Below are 17264 nucleotides of genomic sequence, written 5' to 3'. Positions count from 1 at the left end.
TGGAAACTGTATTAAGTGATTTCAATTGTTTTTTTTCTTAAAAAAAAAGTCTGAATTCCAATGAAAAGAGACTCTTAAAAACTGAGAATAAACTGAGGGTTGATGGGGGGTGGGGGAGAGGGGAAAGTGGGTGATGGGAATTAAGGAGGGCACCTGTTGGGATGAGCACTGGGTGTTGTATGGAAACCAATTTGACAAGAAATTTCGTATTAAAAAGAAAGAACAACCAAAAAAATGAAAAGAATAGAATGACAAATCATATGTCAAACATTCATAGTTATTATTTCTGGATGACTGGATTTCTTAAAGCTTTTAATTATTTTTTAAGTTTTTGCTTATTTATGCTTTCCAATTTTCCCACAATGAACATGGATTACTTCCTTAATGAAAAATAAATGTTACTTTGAACACTAACAAAGCTAGTAATAACATTGGAAGAGTAACTCAAAATTATAATACATGATCTTGACATTATAACAGGATCATGATAACTAAAATGTCAAAGGAGAAGCCTGATGTTATCATAATATAGGAAAGAGTCTGAAAACTGCTCACTACTCAATTATATTGTATTTCACATCAGTTTATAGCTCCAGATACCCTAACACAAGAAGAGCTACAAGACTAATCACTAAAAAATCCCTTTTTATGTCAAAGCCTTGAAATAATGCCTGATGGATATGCTATTAGCATCAACTGATAAATAACTCATATCAATTCAGGTTCCTAATATGCTCCAGAAACCAAAGAATATTTAAATCTCAAGACTTGGAAAACCTTTAAAAACCTGGGGTTGAGCAAAAGATAATTGGAAATTTTAGTATAATTAATGCAAAAATGGGTAAATCCTTCCAATCTTGATAGGCCAACAAAAAGAAAACAGCTTGGCCTGAGGCCGTCTGTAAACAGTACAATTCTCAAAATGTGGAGAACAGAAAACCCACCTATAAAAGAGGTGGGGGTCTTACTTATGAAACCATGCAGCCCATTCAAGACTGAACAGTGTTTTAATTCTGTGCGTGGTCAAATTTGATGACAGCAGCTTAGACAGGAAACCAAACAAAGTCTCATCATACTCAGCTTCCATTTGGAGGTTTTCCATGTGACACAAAACAGCAGTGTGCTCACATGTATTCACCTGGACTTCCGCAAGACATTATGGAAGAGGTATTTTATTGTAAGCGTCAGAGAAAAAACGACCTGTGTCAGCCACCCTGAAAAGCAAAGCAGAAGCTAGATTGTAACAAAGTAGCAGATGCCTGGCAGCAGTTGTTCAGGAGTGATTTTCTTTATATTTTCAAAGCTCTCTATAGCTGCAAATGGCTCATAACTTTGAAGTTAGAAGACCCAACACAAGTAGAATCGTCTGTATTATTCCTGGATAGAAGTAACAACCATGAGGGAGGACACAGACACTTCTACAGGAAACTGGTTAGTACAAACCTCGCAAATGAAAAAAAAAAAAAAAAAGTAACTCCAAGGACACTAAGTGTATATATACATAATTTATGGAAAGTTCATCATAAAAGGTAAGTGTCTATCTACACAAGTGACATTCTAGAAAGGTACTAAGAAGAAAAAGGTCAAGGACAGACAATTGAATGAGATCTTTACAAACCCACAATGTGTGATATGATGAATCTAATAGAAAGAGAAAAGTAAAAAGGTTAACTTGCAATGTCCGAAATTCTGAAGGTGATAAAATGATAAAACTGTAAATACAGCTTGAGCTTCACTCTTTGACCATGGCTAGATGTTGACTAGAATTGAAAATAAATGTTCTTATCCCTTGAAAAAAATCTAAATGTTAGAACTCTCCCAGGATAAAAAGAAAAGAAGAAAAAAAAACTTTACCTGGAAAGAAACACACACACACACACACACATACACACACACGCACTCACACGAGACATATTTTTCACTGGGTCTGTTCTTTGGAGCAAGTGGTACTTGGGCTGTAGGGCTCAATGACCTTCATTCCTTCACCTTTAAGAGTGGTTATCCCTGCTACAACAGCCTGCTTCTCTGAGACTCCCCCTTTCCCTACACACAGGAATGGCCCAGAGCAGACACGTTGCACCCTTGGGGCACAGCTGATTGGACCAAGGATGGCAGAGTCCCTTGTCTGGGAATGCTATTAACATTCAGCTAGAGTGATCTTGGCGGCCTGCTGCAATCCCACCTGAAAATGCCACCAAATGACTTTTAAAATAAAGGTGTTAATTATTGGGCCTTTTGCAGCTTAAACAAAATCTAGACTGACTTCTAGTTCAAGCCGCGTGTGTGAATGTCGACATTTCCCCCTTCTCCCCCTGGAAATCATCCAAAAAATCAACAAGGAAAATGAGAAACAAAATGCAAGTTTCATTTCAGCTAAACCAGGAGACAATTAAAACTATAGAGACCGAATGTAAGTGGAAAAGCATCTAAAACAGAGGAAATTAAGTTGGAGGAAGAGAAGAGAAAAGGCTGCAGAGCTTGCAGCTGAAGGTCTCAGCAAACACCAGCAAAACTACCGTTCTCGAAGGCAAAGGACACAGGCTGACATTTCAACTCTTGCTTGAAACAGGAGAGGTAGACCAGCTGGCTCCATGAGCTTGTGTGGACGCAGTGCTTTGTCTGTTTCTTTCTTCCCCCATAAAGAAAATGGCAACAATTTACAAGGAATCACAAAGAAAACTTATTTACAAGAAGCAGTCTTCCTTTTGTGCCCTAAAGAAAACACAATCTTTTCATCACCCAAAAATAGAAGAGTTAAATCAACACAAAACAAAAAAATCTTCCTTTCTTCACTGGCTTTGGTAAAATAAAGGCCAGTTCTAAAAAACAAAAACAAAAACAAAACAAAATAAAACAAAACTCCACCTAGTAGAACCACATCCCCAATCTCTATAAACCTTCCACAATAATTATTCAGGAAAAATTAAACTCCTTTGATGATGAATAATAAAAAAGAAAAAAACCCTCAGGGACTACATAAAACATTAGAAGATAAGAACAAATGAGCAAGAAAGGCAAGCAGCAAGGGAAGATCTCTCATTACAAGACATTTGATGAAGCAATGGAGTGACCAAAGATTTTTAAGAAATGAAACACTTATTGATCAAATCACAGCCATGAATGAAGAAACAGGAAAAAATATCAAAGTATCAAGAGATGATAAAATGTGAATTGACAGCGCTTGGGAAAGGAGTGGGGAAAACTACAACCACTACAGAAATTATGCCAAGAAGGCAGTCGAGGTAGCTGAGAAACCAGCGGAACAAAGTGAGAGACACGGTAGGGAGAAGACATGAGAAAGGGGCCAAAGTGAAACAAAATAAAGTTAGAAAGATCAGGGAGAATATTGTAGATATGGAGGAAACCTAGAAGAGACCCGAAAGGAAATGGAAATACTAGAACATAAGCAATTCCTGAAGATTTTGAGACTACACTGGGTCTGAAGGAAAAATGACCTTTTCAATTTTGAATTTTTGTAAGCTACAAAAATAATGGGTAACATAAGCAGACCTCACACAGCACCAGAATAATTCCAAAATACAGGACTAACTTAAAGGTAAAAAAATAAAACCATAAAGGTAATAAAAGAAAACAGGACAAAATTCTTTCATAATCTCAGAGGGGGAAAACCATTTCTAAATAAGACACAAAATTCAGAAGCCATTGAAAACAATGGATAAATTCAACATAAGATTGGAAATGTCTGCATAATAAGGTACCAAAACATTATGAGCAGAGTTAAGTGACAAAGAAGAAAGAAAAATACATCTTACATCAAAGACAAAAAGATCATTTCCTTCAATATAAAAACTTTGACAAGTGAGTAAGAAAAAAAAGAGCAAAAACCCAATAGAAAAATGGACAAAGAGAGTAATAAAAATAAAAAGAAATAGAGTGCACCAAAAGAACTATCAACGGCTCATAAACCTATCAAACACATAAAAAGACAAATGCAAATTGAAAGACTTTTTTTTCACCGATCACATCTGCAAAGATTCAAAAGCTTAGTATCACGGTGTGCTGATAAGTCTTTAAGAAAACGGGCACTCTTGTCCATTGCTGTGAGGACTGTAAATGTACCATCTCTGTGGAGGACAATTTGCTAATATCTATTGATATTATATGTAGGTGGATGGATGGGTGGATGGATGGACGGACGGATGGATAGATATCCTTTCATTCAGCAATTCCACTTCTAAGAATGCATCCCACAGAGATAATACACATATGTTTATGCAAAATGGCATATTTAGAAAGATCACTAGAGAACTAAGTGAAAAATAACAATGGGCTAGTCATACAATGGAAAACTATGTAGCTATTAAGAAAAAAATGAAGAAACTGTATGAGCTGATATGGAAAATTCTTCAAATACAGGGTTAAGTACAGGGTGCACAACAGTAGGTACAAAAAGCAAAGTGCCCAACAGTAGGTGTACCATACCATCATTTGTATAAAAAGAGAACAAAATATATGTTTCTAATGTATATGTGCATACACACGTTTGCTTGTATGTGCATAAATATCTCTGGAAAAATGCATGGGAAAAACCCAGTAGCATGACTTACCTAAAGAGAAGGGTAACTTACCTAAATGGTCAGGGATGTGAAACATACTTTTTTAAAAAAATTATTTAAATCCAACATATAGTGTAATCATGACTTCAGGAATAGAATTCAGTGATTCATCACCTACATATAACACTCAGTGCTCATCCCAACAAGTGCCCTTCTTAACACCCATCACCCATTTAGCCCATCCCTCCCACCCGACATCCTGCCTGCAACCCTCAGTTTGCTCCCTGTATTTAGAGTCCTTTACGACAGAGAGGGAAGCAAACATAAGAGACTCTTAAGTACAGAGAACAAACTGAGGTTGATTAGGGGTGGGGGGTAGGAATGGGTGATGGGCACTGAGGAGGGCACTTATTGGGATGAGCACTGGGTGTTGTATGTAAGTGATGAATCATGGGACTCTACCCACGAAAAGAAGAGCAGACTGTATACACTGTATGTTAGCTAACTTGATAACAAATTATACTGAAAAAAGAAAAAAAAAAGAGTCTCTTATGGTTTGTCTCCTTCTCTGTTTTTATCTTATTTTTGCTTCCCTTCCCCTATGTTCATCTGTTCTATGTGAAACATACTTTTTAATGCTTTTGAAATTTTGAAAGATTTAAATGTATTGTGTATTTAATATTTTAAATTTAAATACAGTAAAACCTTGGTTTGCGGGCATAACTTGTTCCAGAAACATGCTTGTAGTCCAAAACACTTGCATATCAAAGCAAAGCAAACCACTGGCTCAGTTGTGATCATGTGACATTGAGCAATCACATACTATTTGTTTTGGAAGACATCGCTCGTTTCTCAAGTTAAAATTTATTAGAAATGTTTGCTTGTCTTGAAGAACACTGGCAGAACAAGTTACTCATAATCCAAGGTTTTACTGACATATAATCTGTTTTAAAAGAGATAAACTGATCAAGTTACCCCCATGCGTAAAAACCTTTTGTTATTCCCTACAGTTTTGCTGGCAAATTTCAGAGAACTTCAGCTTACCACCAAGGCCCTTGAAGACTTCATCCTAACCTGTTCCTTCTCTCTGGGCTTGACTTTGACCTTCCCTGATCTCTATGAAACAACAGGCACACTAAGTTATCAGAACACATCCTGCTCTCTCTTGCCCTTACCCTTAAACGTGTTGATCTTGTGTTACTGTCCCATAGGTCCTTGAGGCTCTACTCATTTTGTGTGTGGCGGGGAGGGGGGGGTCTGTTTTCTCTCTTTGTTCAGATTGGGCACATTCTATTGGTCTGTCCTCCTGTTCACTGAGCCTCTGTCATCTCCACTATAGTTTTTTGTTAATCCAGCAAGTGTTTTCGTTTTTCTTTCTGTGGTTATATTTTTCAGTTCCATAATTTCTTATTTGGTTCTTTTTTTTATAACTCCCTTTATTGTGATTTCCTATTTTTCGTTTGTTTCGAGTGGATCTGTAATTATTTGTTGAAGCATTTTTATAATGGCTGCTTTAAGATTCTTGTCAGATAATTGCAACATCTGATTCATCTCTGCGTTAGTATCAGTTGTTGTCTTCTCTCATTCGAATTGTAATATCCTAGGTCTTGGTATGATGAGTGTTTTTCATTTGTACCCTGGACATTTTGGCTATTATGTTAGGAGACTCTGGGTCCTATTTAGTTATTTTGTTGTAACAGGAAGTACCTCTGTTTAGGTTTATTTAGCACAAGGTCCTGTCCTACTTTTTTAGATTAAGGTTCCAATGACAATTTACTTACCATGGCCTTCAAAAATCAATTTGGCTTATCTCGTGCCACTGAGGTTCACACTGGTCCCTGTTGTGCTTCATGAGGGACTGCGCTGGGCTTTCCTAAACCGGATTGCCCGGTGTGGTGAGGAGGACCCCACCCGTGGAACAGAAGAGGCTTCTAGGTCTAGGCTGCCTGTTATGGCAGGATTCCTCCTAGTATGTCTAGGTGGGGAGAAAGGTATCAGGCCCACAGGGATGAAGAGGCTTCCCAGGCTGGGCACCTGTGGTAAGATACCCCCAGCCTGTGGTGATACTGAGTGCTTCTCAACCGGGTACTTGGGGCAGAATCATCCCCTTCTTCCAGCAGAGGGGGGGGGTGCTTGCCCTGTCTACTTGATCCACCACTGATTCCCCATTTCTACTTGATTCCCAATCCCTACTTGGCTCCCAATTGATTCCCCTTGTGGGTGGTGTCATGTTCATCTGCTGTTGTTGTAGGATGCCTGTTCAACCTGGAAAAGGAATGAGCCTATAGGTTGGAATTCAGGAAACACTGAAGCTGAGTCATTTTCTGCTGTTGGTTCCAGTATCATCAGATGCCATGCCACTATGTTATTTCTCTGGTCCGGGGCTCCCCAGATAGTTGGCTTTTGCTTCTCTTCTTTCAGAATTCTCCTTTGGTTGTTGTATTGGTCAGGGTTCTACAAAGAAACAGAACCAGCAGGGTAGAGAGAAGGAGGAGAGAAAGATTTATTTTAAGGAACTGGGTCATACAATGGTGGAGGCTCGGCGAATCCAAGGTCTGATAGGGGAGTCTATTAGGCTGGAGACCCAGGGAAGAGTTACAGTTTAAGTCCAAAGGCAGTCCCTTGGCAGAATTTGTTCTTGCTCACAGTAGAGGAAGGAGGGTGTCTGTCTTTGTTCTCTTAAGGCTTTCAACTGATTGGATGAGGTCCATGCACATTATAGAGAGTGATCTGCTTCACTCAAATTCCTATTTAAATGTTAATCACATCCAAAAAAAAAAAAAAAAAACCATACTCACAGAAACATCAAAATAGTGTTTGACCAGGGGCGCCTGGGTGGTGCAGTCGGTTGGGCGTCCGACTTCAGCCAGGTCACGATCTCGCGGTCCGGGAGTTCGAGCCCCGCGTCAGGCTCTGGGCTGATGGCTCAGAGCCTGGAGCCTGTTTCCGATTCTGTGTCTCCCTCTCTCTCTGTCCCTCCCCCGTTCATGCTCTGTCTTTCTCTGTCCCAAAAATAAATAAACGTTGAAAAAAAAAATTTTTTTAAATAGTGTTTGACCAAATATCTAGGCACTGTGGCTTGGCCAAGTTGACACATAAAATTAGCCATCACAGTTGTGTTTTGTTTCATAATTACATTCCATTTTGTAGAGGTTTTGTGGAGAAATCCTGGATCTGTAACACTCCTACACTTCCATCGGTTTTGTAAATTTCTCAGGCATTTTTTCCCTCTAATAATACTTCTTTTATTCCTTCTCTTTCTTTCTGGTGACTATAAGCACATGTGATTGTCAGACCTTCTCAATATACTCGTCTCTTTTTTATGCCTTTTTGTTTCTCATACATCATTCTGGATATTTTTCCAATTGAGGTCAGCATTCTTTGATTGTTTATTCATTTTCTCTTCATGTATTTTTAGCCTATCATTAAATCTATGTTTAAGTTTTTAATATCGGTAATGTTTCAATTCTAAATTTTCCATTTCATTCTTTCTTGCTTGATCTGTTGTTTTTTTTTTTTTTCCTTTCTAGATTCTCAATCTTTTCCTTTACCTCCATGAATACAGTAACACAGTTATTTTTGAATCTGTCTGATAACTCAATATCTGGGAACTCTGTAGGTCTGTTTTTATTTCCCTTTTCTTTCTACTTGTTTGTATTCATTTCCTCTCATCTCCTCTTGTACCCCATTATTTTTTTATGCACACTGGGTTTGAAAATGGAAGCCTATGTTGTAGTTACTTTCCTCTACGGAAGATTCTTGTTTGTTTGTGTCAGGGGCCTTGTAGTGACCGCAAGCAAGCACTCTTATCTTCAAGATTGAACTTCAACTTCAAAACTGAAAACACCGGAAGCTGAGCTTGCTGTTCTTGCACAGGCTTTCTCCACCCAGTTCACCCCACTTGAAGGGTGGAACCCTTGGGGATCTCAACACAAGGAAGTTGGCTTTGTCAGGCCTCTAAGTCCAATCTCCCTAGTCCCAAGAAGCTGTCAAAAATACTGCTCAGCCTCACAAAATGGCAAATGCCCCAGGGAAAAGCCCCAAATGACGGTCTCTCGTCCACCGAAGCTCTGGCCCATTGAGTGAGTCTTCACTATCTTGTTAGCTCTCCAACGCTCTTAAACAGAGGTATTTTGTTATTTTTTCCCATATATTTTATTCAGAGTTTCCAGTCCTCATCAATAGAAGAGCAAGTCCCAATTGCCTGATCTGCCATTAACAGATATGCTCTTCTGCTATCTTAAACAGGAGGAAATTATAGGATTACGTGTGGATGACTTAACTCTGTATGCCTGATTCAAAGCACATAACAGGAAACGCATCACAATGACGACAGAGCAGGCACTGTTTTAAACACTTTCCATGCATTAACTTTTTCCTCCTTAAGAAGTGGGTACTAATATTATCTTCATTTCAAAAAGAAAGAAACTAAAGCAAAGAGAAAGCAAATGACTTGCCCAAGATCATGCATCTGTAACTGGCTCCAGAGTCTATGCCCCTAACCACTGAGCAAAGCAGTCTCACCTAGTTAAATTTCTCAAAATCATATTAGGAAACTATCCAGAAATAATGCATAATCTTTTTCTAGAAAAAGAACAGAAAAATTAAATTATATTTAAGATCATTTACAATGCCATTTTGAGTCCCTAAATCTCTATTCTGGTACCCCCCTTCACAACATATCGTAAGACTGGTGACAGGATTTAATGCACCCAACTGGGCATGCAAAGTAGTCCAATGGACAGGCCCAACAGATCCTCTTATGGGATGCAAAAGAGAAAGATATTCTAGAAAAGATGAAATTTTCTCAGAGCTTCTAAACTGAAACTGGGGCCACAGGGAAAAGAAGTTAACATGCAAAGCATCAACCACCTTTGTGGAATAGACTGGGCATAAATCCACAGGTATTCAAACTGAAGGATGACTTCAGTACATCACTCAAGATATAACAGTCACTGGAAAAAACATAATAAGAAAAGGGAAAAATGTTCAGATACCATTTTTAATGTTCATAAATTAGATAAAATATTAGAATAAGGATTACATTTAACAAAGATGTTTCTATTTATACATACTGGAGTAAACATTTATCTTCTATTCCATCTCCCAAAACGCTATTTAAAAAGATGGGAAAGAAATCTAAAAATCATTAGAAAAACAAAACAAAACAAAACTCAGGAACAAAGAAACAAAAGAAGAAAAGACAGATTAATGATGTCAACAAAATTTTGAAAGAAATACACAGATGAAGGATAATTGACTTGGTGAAGTTAAGAAAACTAAAATCCAAGTTTGCAGAGGGGAAAGTCATCAGGAAAAAGCTGATCCGTTCCACAACAGCTGAAAAAGTATTAAAAAATCAGGGAGCACCAAGGACCACTAAAAATGGGGTGATGGGTAAAGAAGAAACATAGTTTCCTCTCAGGAGAGACTGAGCTAGAGAATCTCTGAATGCACAAACTATAGGCATAGCGAAGGTCAGTGTAAAAGCACCCTGAGGGGCGCCTGGGTGGCGCAGTCGGTTAAGCGTCCGACTTCAGCCAGGTCACGATCTCGCGGTCCGTGAGTTCGAGCCCCGCGTCGGGCTCTGGGCCGATGGCTCAGAGCCTGGAGCCTGTTTCCGATTCTGTGTCTCCCTCTCTCTGCCCCTCCCCCGTTCATGCTCTGTCTCTCTCTGTCCCAAAAATAAATAAAAAACGTTGAAAAAAAAAAAATTAAAAAAAAAAAAAAAAAAAAGCACCCTGAAAACAGGAGGCTTCATTAAAAATCTACATAAAGTGGGCCTCCAACCCACTCCCCATACCCAGTTCCCAGGAAGGTGGCATTCAGGCTTATACCTGAACAAAAGACCAGAAGATTCCTTTGAGGAAAAACTGGTATGTTCAAATGGAAAGCCCTGGAGGTACTACTCACTTTGGAGTTCCCCAGTCAGGGAGTAGCAAGGAAACAAGTTACTTCATCCTTTGGTGATGGCTATACGTCACTAAGGCCTCTCACACACGTGAAGCTTCTAACCAGCATTTTATTACTTATTTTTAAATATGAGTTAACGGGTGCCTGGGTGGATCGGTCAGTTAAGTGTTTGACTCCTGATTTCAGCTCAGGTCATGATCCTATTCCACATAGGGCGCCACACCTTTCTGCCCCTCCCCCACTCATGTTCACTCTCCAAATAAATAAACTTAAAAAAAAAAATACATAAATATGAGTAAACAGCCTCAGGTGGTCAGACAGCTCAGGCCACAGCTAAGACAAAGAATAAAACTAACAAAAAGATTAATAGAAGAAATAGATACAATGCTCAGATTTAAAGAAAATGCAAAAAAAAACCAACCCTATACCTTCCAAGATATGGAAGAAGATGTCAATTTCATCCATGAGAAAAAAAATGACACTAAATTAAAAACAAATATTTAGTTAACAAACAAAAATAAACATCTGTAAGTCGAAAACATAATGGCAAAAACGTATTCAACAAAAAAGTTTGGAAGACTGAGGCAATCTTTAGGAAGTGAAACAAACAGAAAACTGAAGACTAAAAGGAAAAAATAAAAGGAGATACAAAAAGATATAACAGAGAGACTGGAGAGGAATAAATTATCAAAACAAATTAGCAAATAATTCCTACAACTGAGGGATATTCATTCCCAGATTAGAAGAATCCACTGAGACCCAAACAATGAATAAAAAATGACCTACCTACATCAAGAAACATCAGAGCAAATTTCAGAACACATGGTTTAAATAATGATTAACAATAACACAATTTCCCACCATTTATTGCAGTCTATGGGTAAATAATTATTTACATTATTTTACATGTGCTGACCCATTTAATCATCACACTTAGGAGACAGAAACAATCATACCCATTTATCAGATGAGCAAAGGGAGGCAAAGAGAAACCACATAACTTGCTCTAGGTAACACATATTGGAAGTAGGAGATTAACGAAATGAACCAAGGTATCTGGTTCCAGAGCTGACTTATTAGCATGCATATGGTTTTTACAGGCAAAAAAATACAGGAACAAAGCTAGATTTTCCTCAATGAGGAAATGGCTAAATAAATTTGAGAACACCTATTCCTTACAAAATTAACATTTTCCAAGCTATTAAAATTTAATCATTCCAAGTGTGTTCCAGTAATAGACAAGTAGTCTATATCAGACTAAACTTCTCACATATAACAATTATAAACTTTGGAAAAAATTAAATATAACTGCTTGAAGGTACCAGGGAGCAATCAAAAGCCAACAGAAATTTGAGGGGATTTGGCCCTTGAAAAAAGGGAAATACATTCATGGGGTAACCTCCATATTTCTAGGGCTTCTCCAATGAGAACAGTCACTAGTCTGTGTGGTGCAGGATGACTGGAACTCATGAAGTATCAGAAGACGGAGTTCAGTGTTGCCAGGGCGGCTGGAAATTGAGGTGGCGGGTTGAGGGTAGTCCCAGAACAAGGGGAGTCCTCGAGGGGAGCTTCAAAATCCACCCATAAATTCCCCTCGAATCCTTGGCTGACCTCATCACTGTGGGGGGTGGCGGGGGAAGAATTCCAAGGAGCGCCATTTTAAAGCAATAAATACATGGAACACTAAGAAATATAAGGAGAGGTTTCAGCTCCTGCTGAAGAAGTGAAGAAAGTTTGAGATCTGCCAAGTTAGAGCATCCTGGTGAATGAACACCTCAAGCTTTTCCTTTGACACCAAGAAGGGCCACAGTGCAAACGTAAAGACTGTCCCCCAAAATTAAGGTATTCACCCTAAGTCTAAGGACAAAACCTGAAATACATCCCTCTTAATAAAGTGTAAAATCAAGCTCCATAAAATCAAGATGAGTTAACTGCCTTGAAGGAAAAAACACAACACTCTTTAGAAGAAAATGACAGAAACTACAGCTCTACAATATATCCTCTACAATGTCCAATATACAATCGATAATTATTAGACATGGGAAAAATAGGACAAAAAAGTCACTCAAGGCCAAGAGAAAAAGGAAACACAGGCTGAGATAACCCAGATGTTAAGATTAGCAAACAAAAATGAGACAGCAGGAATTAAGACCAGCCTGTAATTTATAATAGCTGTAAGTGAAATAAAACCACTTTTAAAAAAGACTCTCTCGGGGCGCCTGGGTGGCACAGTCGGTTAAGCGTCCGACTTCAGCCAGGTCACGATCTCGCGGTCCGGGAGTTCGAGCCCCGCGTCGGGCTCTGGGCTGATGGCTCAGAGCCTGGAGCCTGTTTCCGATTCTGTGTCTCCCTCTCTCTCTGCCCCTCCAACGTTCATGTTCTGTCTCTCTCTGTCCCAAAAATAAATAAACGTTGGAAAAAAAAAAAAAGACTCTCTCAAAAAAGATTAACAACCAATTTTATATTCCATATATGAGGCATATTTAAAACAAAAGGAGGGGCGCCTGGGTGGCTCAGTCGGTTGAGCGACCAACTTCAGCTCAGGTCATGATCTCACAGTTTGTGAGTTCGAGCCCCGCATCAGGCTCTGTGCTGACAGCTTGGAGCCTGGAGCCTGTTTCAGATTCTGTGTCTCCCTCTCTCTCTGACCCTTCCCCGTTCATGTTCTGTCTCTCTGTCTCAAAAATAAATAAACATAAAAAATAAAAAAAAATTTTAATATAAAAAAGACTCAAAGGGTAAAAGTAAGATAATTAACAAAAATATATCAAACAATATATAAAAAGCAGAAATTGCAGTATTTATGTCAAAGGCAATTTGCTGTAACAAATTCAATGTGTTTGATAACCTATACACTTTAAGAATGAGGAGTTTGGGACAGCTACATTCATTGATATCTCCTTGTTATATTTTTTAGTAAAAATGCATTAGAAAACCTATTTGGTATGAAGATACATGGTATCCTCAAAAATATTCACCTTCTGAAAGTACCAGGTGCATACCGTTGAAAAATTACACCAAAGTTCATAGTGAAAGAGTTAGTATATTCTTTACATTCCTCTAAGTATTTATTAACTTTATAATCAGAAACTATATATATACATATATATGTGTGTGTATACATATATATACTATCACATATATAATAGATATTACACAGAATACATGTATGTATACTATTTATATCGGGAGGGAAAGTAAATGAAAAATTACATGATTTCTGAAAAATAAAGCTGGGCCATGAGACAGGAAATGCATCAGCAGTCCATGGTTTATAAATGCACCTCCAGGGATAAGAACAGAAAGAGATACAAAAATATTTAATAACAGCTTTGGGGCATCCATGATGTGTGACAGCTGCAGACAATTACAGAATATACAGCAGCTTGTACTGGGTTCAATTTTTGCTATGTATTTTGTGCAATATTATAAAATACATGTATAATGGTTGGCACTTTGTAAGCCCTCTTTATCACTCTCTCTACTTTATACTAATAGTACTAGAAATTGTTTTTAGAAAGTTAAAAAATGATTCTAATAACTCAGACATAATTTCTATGTTAGCATTCCTGCTTTCTGCAAACACTATCTCTGTTGGCCAAACATATGGGTCTAAGTGATATTAATGATGATTATCATTAACTAACAATAACAAAAGTGGCTAACATTTTTTATCAAATGTATTATTTGTGGCAGGCTCTGCTCTAAAGTCTCTCAAAAATCACAGTTATTATAGTTCCTATTCTTTCACTGAGGGAAACTGAGGCACTGAGTTAAACAAGCGACTCAATGTCACCAACTGGTAAGTGGCTGTACCAACCTACAAATTAAAGATACTGGACTCCAGAATCTTGTTCCTAACCTGCTCCATCCTACCATCAAAGGATCATTATAAGAAGCAATCACATTGAAAATCTTTCCCTGTATGTGTATGAAAACAACTGTTAAAGGATAGTCCCACAGTCCATGCTGATTTTAAGTTGAACTTGTAATGCAAACCTACATTTAAGTCTTAAATGTAGGAGATTCCAACTTGCAAACAGTTTTATACATTTGAAACTCTTGGCTAAACCAAAATATCTAATTTAAGTGGCATATATTCAAGCGTATGTCCCAGAATCTTCCTACTTGGGGGTTGTCAGAATACAATCTGCCTCCCCCAAAGGTACCAGCTTCTTAGATTAGATTAACCCTCACTGGCTTCTGGTGGAAGATGTAGCTACAGAGAACTGGAAGGTCCCAGGGGGATGTGTCATTAAATCCCAGTAAAACTCCAGCAGGTCTCACAGCCTACCCACACAAAAAAGGAGACTGCAGAGAAGGAAATCCTCAACTGGACTATAAACATTATCATTTCTTTGGCAGGAATCAAGATCAGAAAACCTGAAGACACGCCATTGTTCATTTTTCACTAAGACTTATCTGTCAGTACATCACCAACTGTGGTATAATCTTTTGCCGAGACCCAAAGAAACTCCTGTTATCACATTCCCCTGTTGCTCAAAGAGCTGATGAAGCATCTGATGAAATTAAGTTCATAAATAAAGTCTGTTTGAATTTAAAGTTGTCAATGGAAAACACAAATTAAGTAGGAGTAAGGCAGATGAAAAGGAGTGATTTTTTTTTAATTACCTAGAATTTGCATTCAAGTTTATATTTTGGTTTCCTTTGGCTTCCTTGCTTTATAGGATTTGGGAGAAAGACAGGAATACTGATTGAAAATACCCGTTAAAATAAGTATTTCCTAAAATGGATAGAAAATCAAAAACTGAAACAAAAGGAAAAAAATTATTGCTAAACTTAAGGCAGTCCTATAGCCAGGAGGAAACGTTTATGATGAAACTCAGCCTTAGCTCTGGTTAAATGAAAGCACAGCCTACCTGCATCATTTGAGAATTCTGTGCCATGTTGGCTGTTAATGTGGAAAGGAATAATGGTGCCTGCTGCAACCTGACCCAGCTTTTTCTGCATCCAAATTCCCGAGAATTATTCAGTCCGCATCAGATATCCCCTCCCTCCTTCTTTAAGGACAAAGTAAAGATAACCCAGAAGGATTACACTTTGCGAAGGATGTTTTCCAGGAACAAGAAAAGTCAGAAATTCCTGGCTTGATATCCTAGTCCTTCCCATCCAGGTAAACCCTGGCCAGCTCTCCAGCTCTGTCCCTACCCTGAGTACGACTATACTCTAGCCATGCCAAACCAATGCAGTCCCTCCAAGCACTGTGTGCATCAGGTTTCTCTCATCATTTGACCTATGCGGTGCCCCCTGGCTCAGGATCCATCTCTGCTTTGGAAAACCTTTCCTGATCAGGCTAGATGCCCCCGTTTCCTACCATCCACCCGTCTGCCTTCACACACCTTGTGCTGATAGCCTGCAACCGTCTCTTATGGCAGAGTTCTTTGAGGGTAGAGACCATACGTTGTTAGTCTTAATTTCCTCAATGCCTAGTCAAGAAGGGGTTGAATAAATGTTTTCTTGAGGGTTGTGAGTTTAGGGGAAGAGACATCAGTACGTTGGCTTTATCCGAACATGTACTAGCTGCTGCATATAACGACATTACAAAACTACGAAACTATGAAAACTATGAAGGGTGAAATTATCAGTTCCCCATTACAGATGATAAAACTGGTGCTTAGCTTGATTAAACACTTGCCTGATGCAGGATCAACAGAAATCAAAGAGGTGGAGTCAGATCCAGGTAGAGTTTGGGCTCTAGGCTCTCCACCTCCCTATTGTGAGGGAACGAATCCTGTATCTCTCTTGAGAGACCAATATCAGAACCCCACGAGATCCTGAAGCCATGTCTCAGAGAACATGACTTTTCACCATCCTACCTGCTACTTTATAAATCTTTACCACTGGAATTTCCAAACACTGTAAACAATTTAAAAGGTGGGAGATGGTTCTTATCGCCTCTGAATTTAAAGCACAGTGTTTATTCTGTTCACATCAACATGGCTTCTGCCTACCAGGCTTTGATCAATTCAGGCAATTCCTAGAAGGTTGTACTTGGGAGAATAGATACATGGTGTCTTCCCCTGCCTGGTATCCACCCCCCCCCCCAAACAATTTGGTAATGCTACCCAACTCCGTTCCTTGGAACTTCTAGTCCCACATTTCATGCGGTCTTGGTGGAACCATTTCTTTTAAAGTTTTTGTCACTCCGGGCAAAACACAGGCACAGAGCTCCTGCCAGGCCAATGAGACTTTCTCTTCCAAAATGTGACTCTTGTACCAAGTAGCCCAAAGACTGCTTATAATTGGAGCTGAGTAATTCCGAGGGCTCCTCCGTGAAGAGGTTCTCCATCTGGTCATACTACCATGTGCCAAGATCCTTAGAGCCATCCTAGTTTCAATCCCCGAGGCCTCCACGTCTCTTTCCCCAAACTTCCTTGTTCTGCTTGAGTAAGCTCAAGGCTACTCCTATCCTTTGCAATCAAATCATTCCAACTAGCACACCCACACGTATGAATAGTAGGACTCTTGTTTCCACACGTGAAGAGAAGCTGAAATCCTTTTCTAGGCATGAGAAACTAAAGCTGGAAAGCATCAACTTATTACTAAGCATACATAAAGCTTTTTAAAAATAACTATGCTATTTTTATGGTAGAGGGTTTTTTGGGGGGAGGGGGTCAAAATTCTAAGTAACAGGGAGACAAAGTTGGTTTTTCTGGTTTTCACAAACAAATAAAAGACAGTCAATAATAGCAATTTTATAAATCCTTATCTAACTAGGCAACAGATATCAATAGTCTCATTCTTCCTATGGGGAAACGGGCTTAGAGAGATTCAGTGCTTTACCCCAGGTTACAAATCTAGTTATTCAAAACA

At 38.7% G+C, this 17264-nt stretch overlaps 1 protein-coding gene across 6 annotated transcripts in view; it reads right to left on the bottom strand.

The window, feature by feature from the left end:
- MYRIP (myosin VIIA and Rab interacting protein) overlaps positions 1-17264 on the bottom strand; it is a 374699-nt gene that overhangs the window by 327684 nt on the left and 29751 nt on the right. Inside the window, exon 2 of one of the 6 annotated variants that reach the window (XM_086720499.1) lies at positions 15063-15198. The exons of the other annotated variants lie outside the window; for them this stretch is intronic. The gene's annotated coding sequence lies outside the window, so the exon portion shown is untranslated. The remainder of the gene's footprint in view (positions 1-15062; positions 15199-17264) is intronic. 6 annotated transcript variants of the gene reach the window in all.

The sequence above is a fragment of the Puma concolor genome, chromosome C2 (assembly GCF_028749965.1).
Source record: "Puma concolor isolate L17-30 chromosome C2, mPumCon1.1.hap2, whole genome shotgun sequence".
In the NCBI taxonomy this organism is placed as follows: domain Eukaryota; kingdom Metazoa; phylum Chordata; class Mammalia; order Carnivora; family Felidae; genus Puma; species Puma concolor.
The sequence above is the reverse complement of the archived record's forward strand: the minus strand, read 5'-3'. Positions and strand labels throughout refer to the sequence as shown.